Genomic DNA, 14,858 nt, shown 5'->3' on the forward strand with positions numbered 1-14,858 from the left:
AAGACCCCGATGGGCGCAATCACCTGTAGACGCTCCCATCAATACCATTCCGCCCAGGGAGTAGAAGTAAAATAATATATAGTTTTTTATTTTCCAAAAGTTTTCATAAATCATTGCCCCAAAAGAGGAGTTTAAACATGTAAACTTGTTTGATTCCCAACCCTTTTATTTGCAAGCATGGCTAAGCATAGCTACAAGTACCTAGGGCTTTAAATAGCAATAGTTGTTTGCAAAACTTTTCATTAAAACATGCATACTAGTAAATTTTAAAGAGATCATGCATATTACAAACACATAGGACAAGGAATGATCAAGTTGCAACTTGCCTTCGGTTTCATAGTCACACGGTTCTACCTCCTCGTAGAATTCACCTTCACACTCGTCGCAATCTAACGCGATAGATAACTTAAGTAAGACACTTCACACATCAACATTCACATAACAAGTACTCAAGCAAAACCATCCGACACACAATTCATGCCAAACAACCCTAGCAAGTTAACTACATATGACTCAAGTTTATGCAATTGGACCGATTCGTATGAATGGCATATAGTTCATGTTAATAAACTAATTAATAACTTTCTAACTCTAACTTTTTTAAGATGATAACAACTAACCAGAGAGGGTTTCTACGGATCAATCTAATGGTTTTAACAATGAAACAAATTTTAGTTTAATTAGTTTATTAATGGATGATCAAAGAAGGTTAAAATTACAGTATTGTGCTAAAACGATAACTAAACCACACTGAAAAATTATTCTATGAGTTCTAGATATGATTCCAAAGACCAATTTTCATATATAAAACCTTTTCATATGATTTACAACATAAAAGATATAGCAAAAATACTCGAATTACCATTTAAATCAAAACTATATTTTAACTTGCCAAAAACTGAAATCTCAAAATTTTATAATAAACTAGAAGTTCTAAGCAACTCAGGGATATCTTATTTGTCAAATTTGGACAAGTAGATCAAAAGATATGGATTTCTAAAGATTGGGAATTTTTCTGGAAATCAATTACGGGATTAAATTTGGTCTACCACGTGTCCTATATTTATTGGTGGATACCCCTACGTTTTTTAACAGAGCAGAACGGAGGGAGAGCGATCTTTGGATCGAGCATCTGGAAGGGAATGGGCTCACCGAGGAGAGATGGTCCGGTCGCCGGAGACGGCAGCATGGCTCGGATGTCGATGGTCTCGACGACACAGCGGTTCCAGGTGAAGGAGCAAGGCAGACGGGGCAGGGGACGGCGCGGTGAGTCAGGAAGTCAAGGCCTCGGGCTCGAACTCATCCGGTGGTGGTGGTGGAGGGCCGCCGGAGTTGCGCTGAACTCCGTTTGGTTGCGTACTCCCGGACGGTGTGTTCCGGCTGTGTATTAGAAGGAGGTAAGACGTCAAGATGGTCCGCACAGAGGTCCAGCATCCATAGGAAGAAAAGGAGTCGTGAGGGACTCACCGGAGGCGTTGCTAGCTTCGTCTGAAGTGGTGGCAGAGGGTAAACTCCGGCGAGAGATTCCATGAGATGGGGAGGGAGATGGAGAGGGATTCTTCGGGAGGAATATGGGTACTAGGAGGAGATCCTCGGGGTGCTCTTTATAGGTGCGAGGGAAGTCCATACGAGGAGATCCACAGCGAGCTTAGTGCGGTCATTAATGGCTGTACGTTTCATGGATCGGTTCGTCCAATTAAAGCAATAATGTTGGGTTCTAATTCCCTGAATGGGTTACTTGTAACGCCCTCCACAGTTTTCGTGTTGACTCCGGAGTGAACAGGCAAATAGATTAAGTGGGAGGAGGGGAGGAAGAGATGGAGGCCATGGCTGTTTCTGTTCTGTTCCTGCTCCATATTGAACATGCAGAGGAAGGAGAGGAGCACGTCCCTGCGCTGGCCTTGAAGTGTGATCGCTAGATGGGCTTTAGTGTAAAAAAATGCTTGGCCCAAGGAGCAAGAGAAGGAAAATAACTTTTGAAGAGAGGTGGGCTTGGCTGGCTGTGCTCTTGTTGGGCTGCCATTGCAGTGCTGCGCTGTTGTTGGACACGTGCTAGGATGAGATGGGTTGGACTAGTAGGCTTGCCAGATTTGCCTAACAAAAGTGGCGTACGGTGGGTGTACTTTCATAACTTATCCCACATTTCGGACAAACGCGTCCCTAAGCCATGGTTCCACCCATCCCATTCGCCCACCCATTCATACACCGAGGCCGCGAAAACCCGCGAAGCCCCACACCCTCCGCCGTCCGCCACCCAGCCGGAGCCTCTTCCCCGACGATGTCGTCCACAACAACACCTCGACGTCCCTCATCCACCGTACCGGATGAGGATCCGTCGTCGATCTCGTCATCTCACCAGTTCAACAACCCCGTCCTCCACCTCCAAGGAGCTGCCCCGACGTTCCCCTCACCTTTCCCGCCACCTCCATTCCCACACCATCATCTTCAGCCGCACCACCGAAAGAGCAGCATCATCATCGTTTCCTTGGATGAAGCTGAGGCCTAATCGGCGCCACCAAAAAGGTTGTACACTAATCGCCGCATTTTCTTCTTGATTCGATCTCACGGAGTTGCCGATGCTAATATATCCATTTTGCATCATGCTTTTATATCGATATTTTTTGCATTATGGGCTGTTATTACACATTATGTCACAATACTTATGCCTATTCTCTCTTATTTTACAAGGTTTACATGAAGAGGGGGAATGCCGACAGCTGGAATTCTGGACTGGAAAAGGAGTAAATATTAGAGACCTATTATGCACATCTCCAAAAGTCCTGAAACTTCACGGGAGCATGTTTCAGAATATATAAACAATATTGGGCGAAAGAAGTACCAGAGGGGGGCCACCCACTGTCCATGAGGGTGGGGGCGCGCCCTACCCCCCTAGGCGCGCCCCCTGCCTCGTGGCCCCCCTGGCAGCCCTCGGATACCCATCTTTGGCTATATGGAGTCTTTCGTTGAGGAAAGAATCATAAGCAAGCTTTCGGGACAAAACTCCACCGCCACGAGGTGGAACCATGGCGGAACCAATCTAAGGCTCCGGTGAAGCTGTTCTGCCAGGGAAACTTCCCTCCGGGAGGGGGAAATCATCACCATCGATCCTCTCATCAGGAGGGGGTCAATCTCCATCAACATCTTCACCAGCACCATCTCATCTCAAACCCTAGTTCATCTCTTGTATCCAATCTTTGTCTCAAAACCTCAGATTGGTATCTGTGGGTTGCTAGTAGTGTTGATTACTCCTTGTAGTTGATGCTAGTTGGTTTACTTGGTGGAAGATCATATGTGCAGATCCATTATGCATATTAATACCCCTCTGATTATGAACATGAATATGATTTGTGAGTAGTTATATTTGTTCCTGAGGACATGGGAGAAGTCTTGCTATAAGCAGTCATATGAATTTGGTATTCGTTTGATATTTTGATGAGATGTATGTTGTGTTTCCTCTAGTGGTGTCATGTGAACGTCGACTACATGACACTTCATCATTGTTTGGGCCTAGAGGAAGGCATTGGTAAGTAAAAAGTAGATGATGGGTTGCTAGAGTGACAGAAGCTTAAACCCTAGTTTATGCGTTGCTTCGTAAGGGGCCGATTTGGATCCATATGTTTCATGCTATGGTTAGGTTTACCTTAATACTTCTGTTGTAGTTGCGGATGCTTGCAATAGGGGTTAATCATAAGTGGTATGCTTGCCCAAGGAAGGGCAGTACCCAAGCACTGGTCCACCCACATATCAAATTATCAAAGTACCGAACGCGAATCATATGAATGTGATGAAAACCAGCTTGATGATAATTCCCATGTGTCCTCATGAGCGCTTTCCTTTATATAAGAGTTTGTCCAGGCTTGTCCTTTGCTACAAAAAGGATTAGGCCATCTTGCTGCACCTTATTTACTTTTATTACTTGCTACCCATTACAAATTACCTTATCACAAAACTATCTGTTACCGATAATTTCAGTGCTTGCAGAGAATACCTTGCTGAAAACCGCTTATCATTTCCTTTTGCTCCTCGTTGGGTTCGACACTCTTACTTATCGAAAAGGCTACGATAGACCCCCTACACTTGTGGGTCATCAGGCGCTCGGTCCCGAGCCGACATGGCGCGGCTCCATCCATGGCGGCGTCGCCGACCACTTCCTCCACGACCTAGCTCCCTCGGCGGCGACGTCCACCTCAGTAGGAGCTTCTACTGCTTTAGCTCTCGCTCGCACTACTGCTCTACTCTTGCTCTCGGTCCCCTACCTAGTCTGCTCTAGCTCTTGCTCTTGCTCCCGCTGCTGCTCTCGATCTTGCTTTTTCTTGCGCTGCTGCTCTCGCTCTTGCTCTTACTTGCGCTGTTGTTCTACTCTTGCTCTTGCTTCCTGAGGGGCATCATCGCCAAGAACATCACATCACCACCCCCAAAAAGAGAGACATAATCACCTGGGTATGGGCACTCCCCTTGGCAACTGCCAAGCTTGGGGGAGTGCCCCGGTATAGTATGACCATCACTTTTATCTTTACCATTTTTCTTAGTTCGATCCTTTTGGTAATATCTTGATCTAGTAGAATAAAAGTTCTTAGTATGATCTAGTTGTGAGTTTTGCCTTATGATCCTTCTATGTAATCGAGTCCGTGAGCTATATATAATAAAGATTAGTGTTGAGTCAAGGGCTTGACTCTTTTGCCATGATCCTAAGTGAATACAAGAAAAGAGAAAGAAATAAAAAGAAACAAAGAGATCATATGGATCTCATGGAGAGTAATGAGCTCACATAAAAAGAGTATGATGAATAAAAATTGTTGAGAGTTGACAAACATAGTTTTGGTCATCGTTGCAATTAATAGGAAGTAATAAAGAAAGAGAGGTCTTCACATATAGATATACTATCTTGGACATTTTTTATGATTGTGAGCACTCATTAAAATATGACATGCTAAAGAGTTGACGTTGGACAAGGAAGACAACGTAATGGGTTATGTTTTCTTACATATGAGATAAATTATATTGCCATGGATCATCCAACATGGTTGAGCTTGCCTTTCCCTCTCATGCTAGCCAAATTCATCGCACCAAGTAGAGATACTACTTGTGCTTCCAAATACCCTTAAACTAGTTTTGCCATGAGAGTCCACCATACCTACCTATGGATTGAGTAAGATCATCCAAGTAAGTTGTCATCGGTGCAAAGCAATAAAAATTGCTCTCTAAATATGTATGACTTATTAGTGTGGGAGAAAATAAACTTTATACGATCGTGTGATATGGAAGAAATAAAAGCGACAGACTGCATAATAAAGGTCCATATCACAAGTGGCAATATAAAGTGACATTCTTTCGCATTAAGATTTTGTGCATCCAACCATAAAAGCGCATGACAACCTCTGCTTCCGTCTGCGAAGGGCCTATCTTTTACTTTTATCTCCTACCTTGCATAAGAGTCATGGAGATCTTCACCCTTCCTTTTTACATTTTATCCTTTGGCAAGCACAATATGTTGGAAAGATCCTGGTATATATGGCTAATTAGATGTTAGTTTTCATGAACTATTATTGTTGACATTACCCTCGAGGTAAAACGTTGGGAGGCAAAACTATAAGCCCCTATCTTTCTCTATGTCCGATTAAAACTCCATACCCATAAGTATTGCATGAGTGTCAGCAATTGTGAAAGACTATATGATAGTTGAGTATGCGGACTTGCTGAAAAGCTCTTATATGTTGACTCTTTCCTATGTTATGATAAATTGCAATTGCTCCAATGACTGAGATTATAGTTTGTTAGTTGTCAATGAAGTTTATGATTCATACTTGAAATTGTGATTGAATTATTACTCTAGCATAAGAAATTATATGACAATAATTATATAAGTTGTTGTTCTGAGAATGATCATGATGCCCTCATGTCCGTATTCTATTTTTATCGACACCTCTATCTCTAAACATGTGGACATATTTTTCGATTTCGGCTTTCGCTTGAGGACAAGCAAGGTCTAAGCTTGGGGGAGTTGATACGTCCATTTTGCATCATGCTTTTATATCGATCTTTATTGCATTATGGGCTGTTATTACACATTATGTCACAATACTTATGCCTATTCTCTCTTATTTTACAAGGTTTCCATAAAGAGGGAGAATGCCGGCAGCTAGGACTCTTGGCTAGAAAAGAGCAAATATTAGAGACCTATTCTGCACAGCTCCAAAAGTACTGAAACTTCACGGAAGACGTTTTCCGAATATATAAAAAATACTGAGAGCAAGAAGTTCACCAGGGGGCCACACCCTGCCCACGAGGGTGGGGTGCGCGCCCTACCCCCTAGACCCGCCCCCCTACCTCGTGGGCCCCTTGGTGGCCCTCCGATGACCATCTTCATCTATATGAGGTCTTTCGATGAGTTAAAAATAATAAGCCATCTTCTCCGACAAAACTCCGCCGCCACGAGGAGGAACCTTGACGGAACCAATCTAGGGCTCCGGCGGAGCTGTTCTGTCGGGGAAACTTCCCTCTGGGAGGGGGAAATCATCGCCATCGTCATCACCAACGCTCCTCTCATCGGGAGAGGGCAATCTCCATCAACATCTTCACAAGCACCATCTCCTCTCAAAACCCTAGTTCATCTCTTGTATCCAATTCTTCTCTCCAAGTCTGGGATTGGTACCTGTGGGTTGCTAGTAGTGTTAATTACTCCTTGTAGTTGATGCTAGTTCGTTTATTTGGTGGAAGATCATATGTTCAGATCCTATATGCATATTAATACCCCTCTGATTATGAACATGAATATGCTTTGTGAGTAGTTACGTTTGTTCCTGAGGACATGGGAGAAGTCTTGCTATTAGTAGTCATGTGAATTTGGTCTTCGTTCGATATTTTGATGAGATGTATGTTGTCATCCCTCTAGTGGTGTCATGTGAACGTCAACTACATGACACTTCGCCATTGTTTGGGACTAGAGGAAGGCATTGGGGAGTAATAAGTATATGATGGGTTGCTAGAGTGACAGAAGCTTAAACCCTACTTTATGTGTTGCTTCGTAAGGGGCTGATTTGGATCCATATGTTTCATGCTATGGTTAGGTTTACCTTAATACTTTTGTTGTAGTTGCGGATGCTTGCAATAGAGGTTAATCATAAGTGGGATGCTTGTCCAAGTAAGGACAGCACCCAAGCACCGGTCCACCCACATATCGAATTATCAAAGTACCAAACGCGAATCATATGAGTGTGATGAAAACTAGCTTGACGATATTCCCATGTGTCCCCGGGAGCGTTTTTCTCTATATAAGTGTTCGTCCAGGCTTGTCCTTTTCTACAAAAAGGATTGGGCCACCTTGCTGCACTTTATTTACTTTTGTTACTTGTTGCTCGTTACATATTATCCTATCACAAAACTATCTGTTACCACTTATTTCAGTACTTGCAGAGAATACCTTGCTGGAGACCGCTTATCATTTCCTTCTGCTCCTTGTTGGGTTCGACACACTTACTTATCGAAAGGACTATGATAGATCCCCTATACTTGTGGGTCATCAAAACTCTTTTCTGGCGCCGGTGCCGGGGAGTGAAGCGCCTTTGGTAGGTGGAATTTGGTAAGGAAAAATTTATATAGTGTGCTGAAATTTACTGTCACTTGTTACTATGGAAAGTAATCCTCCGAGGGGCTTGTTCAGGGTATCTTCACCCCGACCAGTAGAGCAAAGAGTTTCTCCTCAACCTACTGAACCTACTGAAAATGAAAATAAAAATGAAAATGTCTGCTTTGAATTTCCTTCGGGTATGTTAGAAAAACGGCTAGCTAATCCTTTTGCAGGAGATGGAACAATGCATCCTGATGAGCACGTAATATATGTTGATGAAGTTTGTGGATTATTTAAGCTTGAAGGTGTACCCGGAGATGTTGTTAAGAAGGTCTTCCCTTTATATTTGAGGGAAGATGCATTGACATGGTATAGGCTATGTGATGATAAGGGGTCATGGAACTACAAACGATTGAAATTGGAATTTCATCAGAAGATTTATCCATGCATCTTGTTCATCGTGATCACAATTATATATATAATTTTTGGCCTCGCGAAGGAGAAAGCATCGCTCAAGCTTGGGGGAGGCTTAAATCAATGTTATATTCATGCCCCAATCATGAGCTCTCAAGAGAGATGATTATTCAGAATTTATATGCTCGACTTTCTGATAACAATCGCACCATGCTCGATACTTCTTGTGCTGGCTCTTGTATGATGAAGACTATTGAATTCAAATGAGATTTATTGGGAAGAATTAAACGCAACTCTGAAGATTGGGACCTCGACGAAGGTAAGGAGTCAGGAATGACACCTAAGTTTGATTGTGTTAAATCTTTTATGGATACCAATGTTTTCCGTAAATTTAGCACTAAATATGGACTTGACTCTGAGATAGTAGCTTCTTTCTGTGAATCTTTTGCTACTTATGTTGATCTCCCCAAGGAGAAGTGGTTTAAATATCATCCTCCCATAGAAGTAAAAGTAGCTGCACCTATTAAAGTTGAAGAAAAGATTGTCACTTATAATGATCCTAGTGCGTTCAGTTTCGACAGCAAAATTCAGTTTCGACAGTTAAATTCAGTTTCAACAGTTAAGTTCAGAGATGAGCGACTGATGTAGTATTTTACACCTAGCACTTTGTGGTTATGTATTTTACGTCATCTACGGGAGATGCTATTAGAATTCCACTCAGGTTAACGTTGTCTCTCTTGTCCTGCTTCAGCCTCGCCGTCGTATAACTCACCGGAGCTGCTCCAACGATCAAACCCTCCATCATAGCGGAGCAGTACCCTGGGCTCCATCTCCAGATGCCTAAGATCTTCTTCCCCTCCTGCGACAGCCAAATCAGCCGGAGTATCCTCACCGACCAACCCAATCACGTTGAGATCGACATGGCTTCGCCAAAGAGGTTGTACACTTGTTGCATCGCTTTTTTACTCTACATGTTATATATATAGTCCACTGAGCACACGTAGTAACGTGAAATATGATTAGGTTCTGCTACTATATGACAAGCAGTGAGGTACCAGGAAACTTAGCTATCCGTGATGGACTCTCTTGAACGCCATCATTATTTATCTCTGTGCGTTTGAGCTGTGCATTTGTAGATGAGCCTGGGAGTTGAGCTAGTAGGACAGTGGCCTGGGTCCAAAGTAGTAGAAGTAGCACAGGAACATTTTTTGAGTGTAGGCTTTTCCCTACTCATGCCTTCCTACTAGAATCACTAGTGCTTGAAAGGAAAACTGAAGGAAAAACATAGGAATTGGAAAGTTTCCTATGCTACTACTATTCATGCATTTGGTTCAAAGGAATGGAGCAAAGGAAAACTGTAGGATTTGTTCCTTTAGTGTCTCTTTGAAACAAAAACCGTAGGAATTTTAATATCCACTTGTCCTCCTTTTCAAATTCCTATTCATGAAGCATAAGACTAAGAGATAGTAGCATAATAGCATTATAACCGTACATTTTCTTGTGGTTTGACTTAATCTCACCATGCTTCTTTGCATCCTGTGATCTTTCAATTCTTGTGAACTAAACACCCAGATTAGCAGAAATCCTGTGTTTTTAAATTCTCTATTTTGCACGTGCATTCCTATCCTATTACTGTGTATTTCCTATCCCTGCGTTGTTAGAATCCTCCAATTCAAATGAGCCCTTATGGAATTACTTCTCTTACAGATAGTTGTCAAAGAAAACCTTGTGTGGTTTGTCCCGCTCCTGCTGTGTCGTCGTCCACCCCAGCTCAGATGCTCCAACGACACAAGGTCCGACACAGCAGGGATCCGGCCTCCAGACTGTCTTTCCCCGCCTCACATCTTCTTCCCCGCCGGCGGCGGCCACGACAACTGCATTATCATCACCAACCGAGAAGATGACCTCGAGGATGATACGTCCATTTTGCATCATGCTTTTATATCGATATTTATTGCATTATGGGCTGTTATTACACATTATGTCACAATACTTATGCCTATTCTCTCTTATTTTACAAGGTTTCCATAAAGAGGGAGAATGCCGGCAGCTGGGATTCTGGGCTGGAAAAGGAGCAAATATTAGAGACCTATTTTGCACAGCTCCAAAAGTCCTGAAACTTCACGGAAGACGTTTTCCGAATATATAAAAAATACTGAGAGCAATAAGTTCACCAGGGGGCCACACCCTGCCCACGAGGGTGGGGGGCGCGCCCTACCCCCTGGGCGCGCCCCCCTACCTCGTGGGCCCCTTGGTGGCCCTCCGATGACCATCTTCATCTATATGAGGTCTTTCGATGAGTTAAAAATAATAAGCCATCTTCTCCAACAAAACTCCGCCGCCACGAGGCGGAACCTTGGCGGAACCAATCTAGGGCTCCGGCGGAGCTGTTCTGTCGGGGAAACTTCCCTCTGGGAGGGGGAAATCATCGCCATCGTCATCACCAATGCTCCTCTCATCGGGAGAGGGCAATCTCCATCAACATCTTCACAAGCACCATCTCCTCTCAAAACCCTAGTTCATCTCTTGTATCCAATTCTTCTCTCCAAGTCTGGGATTGGTACCTGTGGGTTGCTAGTAGTGTTAATTACTCCTTGTAGTTGATGCTAGTTCGTTTATTTGGTGGAAGATCATATGTTCAGATCCTATATGCATATTAATACCCCTCTGATTATGAACATGAATATGCTTTGTGAGTAGTTACGTTTGTTCCTGAGGACATGGGAGAAGTCTTGCTATTAGTAGTCATGTGAATTTGGTCTTCGTTCGATATTTTGATGAGATGTATGTTGTCATCCCTCTAGTGGTGTCATGTGAACGTCAACTACATGACACTTCGCCATTGTTTGGGCCTAGAGGAAGGCATTGGGGAGTAATAAGTATATGATGGGTTGCTAGAGTGACAGAAGCTTAAACCCTACTTTATGTGTTGCTTCGTAAGGGGCTGATTTGGATCCATATGTTTCATGCTATGGTTAGGTTTACCTTAATACTTTTGTTGTAGTTGCGGATGCTTGCAATAGAGGTTAATCATAAGTGGGATGCTTGTCCAAGTAAGGACAGCACCCAAGCACCGGTCCACCCACATATCAGATTATTAAAGTACCAAACGCGAATCATATGAGTGTGATGAAAACTAGCTTGACGATATTCCCATGTGTCCTCGGGAGCGTTTTTCTCTATATAAGAGTTCGTCCAGGCTTGTCCTTTTCTACAAAAAGGATTGGGCCACCTTGCTGCACTTTATTTACTTTTGTTACTTGTTGCTCGTTACAAATTATCCTATCACAAAACTATCTGTTACCACTTATTTCAGTACTTGCAGAGAATACCTTGCTGGAGACTGCTTATCATTTCCTTCTGCTCCTCGTTGGGTTCGACACTCTTACTTATCGAAAGGACTATGATAGATCCCCTATACTTGTGGGTCATCAAGACTCTTTTCTGGTGCCATTGCCGGGGAGTGAAGCGCCTTTGGTAGGTGGAATTTGGTAAGGAAAAATTTATATAGTGTGCTGAAATTTACTGTCACTTGTTACTATGGAAAGTAATCGTCCGAGGGGCTTGTTCGGGGTATCTTCACCCTGACCAGTAGAGCAAAGAGTTTCTCCTCGACCTACTGAATCTACTGAAAATGAAAATGTCTGCTTTGAATTTCCTTCGGGTATGTTAGATAAATGGCTAGCTAATCCTTTTGCAGGAGATGGAACAATGCATCCTGATGAGCACCTAATATATGTTGATGAAGTTTGTGGATTATTTAAGCTTGCAAGTGTACCCGGAGATGTTGTTAAGAAGGTCTTCCCTTTATCTTTGAGGGAAGATGCATTGAAATGGTATAGGCTATGTGATGATACGGGGTCATGGAACTACAAAGGATTGAAACTGGAATTTCATCAGAAGATTTATCCTATGCATCTTGTTCATCGTGATCACAATTATATGTATAATTTTTGGCCTCGCGAAGGAGAAAGCATCGTTCAAGCTTGGGGGAGGCTTAAATCAATGTTATATTCATGCCCCAATCATGAGCTCTCAGTAGAGATGATTATTCAGAATTTATATGCTCGGCTTTCTGATAACAATTGCACCATGCTCGATACTTCTTGTGCTGGCTCTTTTATGATGAAGACTATTGAATTGAAATGAGATTTATTGGAAAGAATTAAACGCAACTCTGAAGATTGGGACGTCGACGAAGGTAAGGAGTCAGGTATGACACCTAAGTTTGATTGTGTTAAATCTATGGATACCGATGTTTTCCGTAAATTTAGCACTAAAATGGACTTGACTCTGAGATAGTAGCTTCTTTCTGTGAATCTTTTGCTGCTTATGTTGATCTCCCCAAGGAGAAGTGGTTTAAATATCATCCTCCCATAGAAGTAAAAGTAGATGCACCTATTAAAGTTGAATAAAAGATTGTCACTTATAATGATCCTATTGTTCCTACTTCTTATGTTGAGAAACCACCTTCCCTGTTAGGATAAAGGATCATGCTAAAGTTTCAACTATAGTTCGTAAAAGCAATATTAAAACTTATACACCCCATGAGCAAATTAAAGTTGAACCTGATATTGCTATTGTTAAAGATCTCTTGTCTGATAATATTGATGGGCATGTTATTCATTTCCTTGATGAGACTACTAGAGTTGCTAAACCTTGTGCTAAAGATAAAAACAGACCTATGGTAGGCATGCCTGTTATTTCTGTTAAAATAGGATATCATTGTTATCATGGCTTATGTGATATGGGTGCTAGTGCTAGTGCTAGTGCAATACCTTACAGCTTATACAAAGAAATTATGCATGATATTGCACCTACCGAGATAGAAGATATTGATGTCACAATTAAACTTGCCAATAGAGATACTATTTCACCAATGGGAATTGTCAGAGATGTTGAAGTCTTGTGTGGGAAAACTAAATATCCTGCTGATTTTATTGTTCTTGGTTCCCCACAAGATAGCTTTTGTTCCATTATATTTGGTAGACCCTTCTTAAACACTGTTAATGCTAAGATAGATTGCAAAAATGATGTTGTTACTATCGGTTTAGATGATATGTCTTATGAATTTAATTTCTCTAAATTCAGTAGACAACACCGTGAAGAAGAATTACCTTGTAAGGATGAAATTATTGGTCTTGCTTCTATTGCCGTACCTCCTAGTGATCCTTTAGAACAATATTTGCTAGACCATGAAAATGATATGTTTATGAATGAAAGAAGGGAAATAGATGAAGTATTCTTTAAACAGGAACCTATTCTGAAAAACAATTTACCTGTTGAAATCCTAGGGGATCCTCCTCCACCCAAGGGTGATCCCGTGTTTGAGCTTAAACCGTTGTCCGATACTCTTAAATATGCTTATCTTGATGAGAAAAAGATATATCCTGTTATTATTAGTGCTAACCTTTGAGCGCATGAGGAAGAGAGATTATTGAAAACTCTGAAGAAGCACTGTGCTACTATTGGGTATACTCTTGATGATCTTAAGGGCATTAGTCCCACTCTATGTCAACATAAAATAAATTTAGAAGAAGATACTAAACCAGTTCGTGATCATCAACGACGGCTGAATCCTAAAATGAAAGAAGTGGTAAGAAAGGAAATACTAAAGCTCCTAGAGGCAGGTATAATCTATCCCGTTGCTGATAGTCAGTGGGTAAGTCCTGTCCATTGTGTCCCTAAGAAGGGAGGTATTACTGTCGTTCCTAATGATAAAGATGAATTGATTCCTCAAAGAATTATTACAGGTTATAGGATGGTAATTGATTTCCGCAAATTAAATAAGGCCACTAAAAAGGATCATTACCCCTTACCTTTTATCGATCAAATGCTAGAAAGATTATCCAAACATACACATTTTTGCTTTCTAGATGGTTATTCTGGTTTCTCTCAAATACTTGTGTCAGCTAAGGATCAATCAAAGACTACTTTTACTTGTCCTTTTGGTACTTTTGCTTATAGACGTATGCCTTTTGGTTTATGTAATGCACCTGCTACCTTTCAAAGATGCATGATGGCTATATTCTCAGACTTTTGTGAAAATATTTGTGAGGTTTTCATGGACGATTTCTTCGTCTATGGATCTTCTTTTGATGATTGCTTGAGCAACCTTGATCGAGTTTTGCAGAGGTGTGAAGAAACTAATCTTGTCTTGAATTGGGAAAAGTGCCACTTTATGGTTAATGAAGGTATTGTCTTGGGGCATAAAGTTTCTGAAAGAGGTATTGAGGTTGATAAAGCCAAGGTTGATGCTATTGAAAAGATGCCATGTCCCAAGGACATCAAAGGTATAAGAAGTTTCCTTGGTCACGCCGGATTTTATAGGAGGTTCATTAAGGACTTCTCAAAAATTTCTCGGCCTCTGACTAATTTATTACAAAATGATATACCATTTGTCTTCGATGATGATTGTGTAGAAGCATTTGAAATACTTAAGAAAGCATTGATCTCTGCACCTATTGTTCAGCCACCTGATTGGAATTTACCCTTTGAAATTATGTGTGATGCTAGTGATTATGCTATAGGTGCTATTCTAGGGCAAAGAGTTGATAAGAAATTAAATGTTATTCAATATGCTAGTAAAAGCCTAGACAATGCTCAAAGAAATTATGCTACTACTGAAAAAGAATTCTTACCAGTTGTATTTGCTTGTGATAAGTTCATACCTTATATTGTTGATTCTAAAGTAACTATTCACACTGATCATGCTGCTATTAAATATCTTATGGAAAAGAAAGATGCTAAACCTAGACTTATTAGATGGGTTCTCTTGCTACCAGAATTTGATTTACCAATTGTTGGTAGAAAGGGAGCTGAGAACCCCGTTGCAGACAACTTGTCTAGGTTAGAAAATGTGCTTGATGACCCACTA

At 41.6% G+C, this 14,858-nt stretch overlaps 1 long non-coding RNA gene across 1 annotated transcript; it reads right to left on the reverse strand.

Moving 5' to 3' along the window:
- Positions 1–301: 301 nt before the first annotated feature.
- On the reverse strand, positions 302–1,816 carry LOC147979718 (uncharacterized). The gene is made up of 3 exons (XR_015599731.1): positions 1,468–1,816; positions 1,153–1,380; positions 302–389 (listed from the first exon to the last, which is right to left on the reverse strand). It is a non-coding gene; the product is annotated as an uncharacterized LOC147979718 (long non-coding RNA).
- Between the last annotated feature and the right edge of the window lie 13,042 nt (positions 1,817–14,858).

This window comes from Triticum urartu, chromosome 3A (genome assembly GCF_056163025.1).
Source record: "Triticum urartu cultivar PI428250 chromosome 3A, HENAU_Tu73, whole genome shotgun sequence".
Lineage (NCBI taxonomy): Eukaryota > Viridiplantae > Streptophyta > Magnoliopsida > Poales > Poaceae > Triticum > Triticum urartu.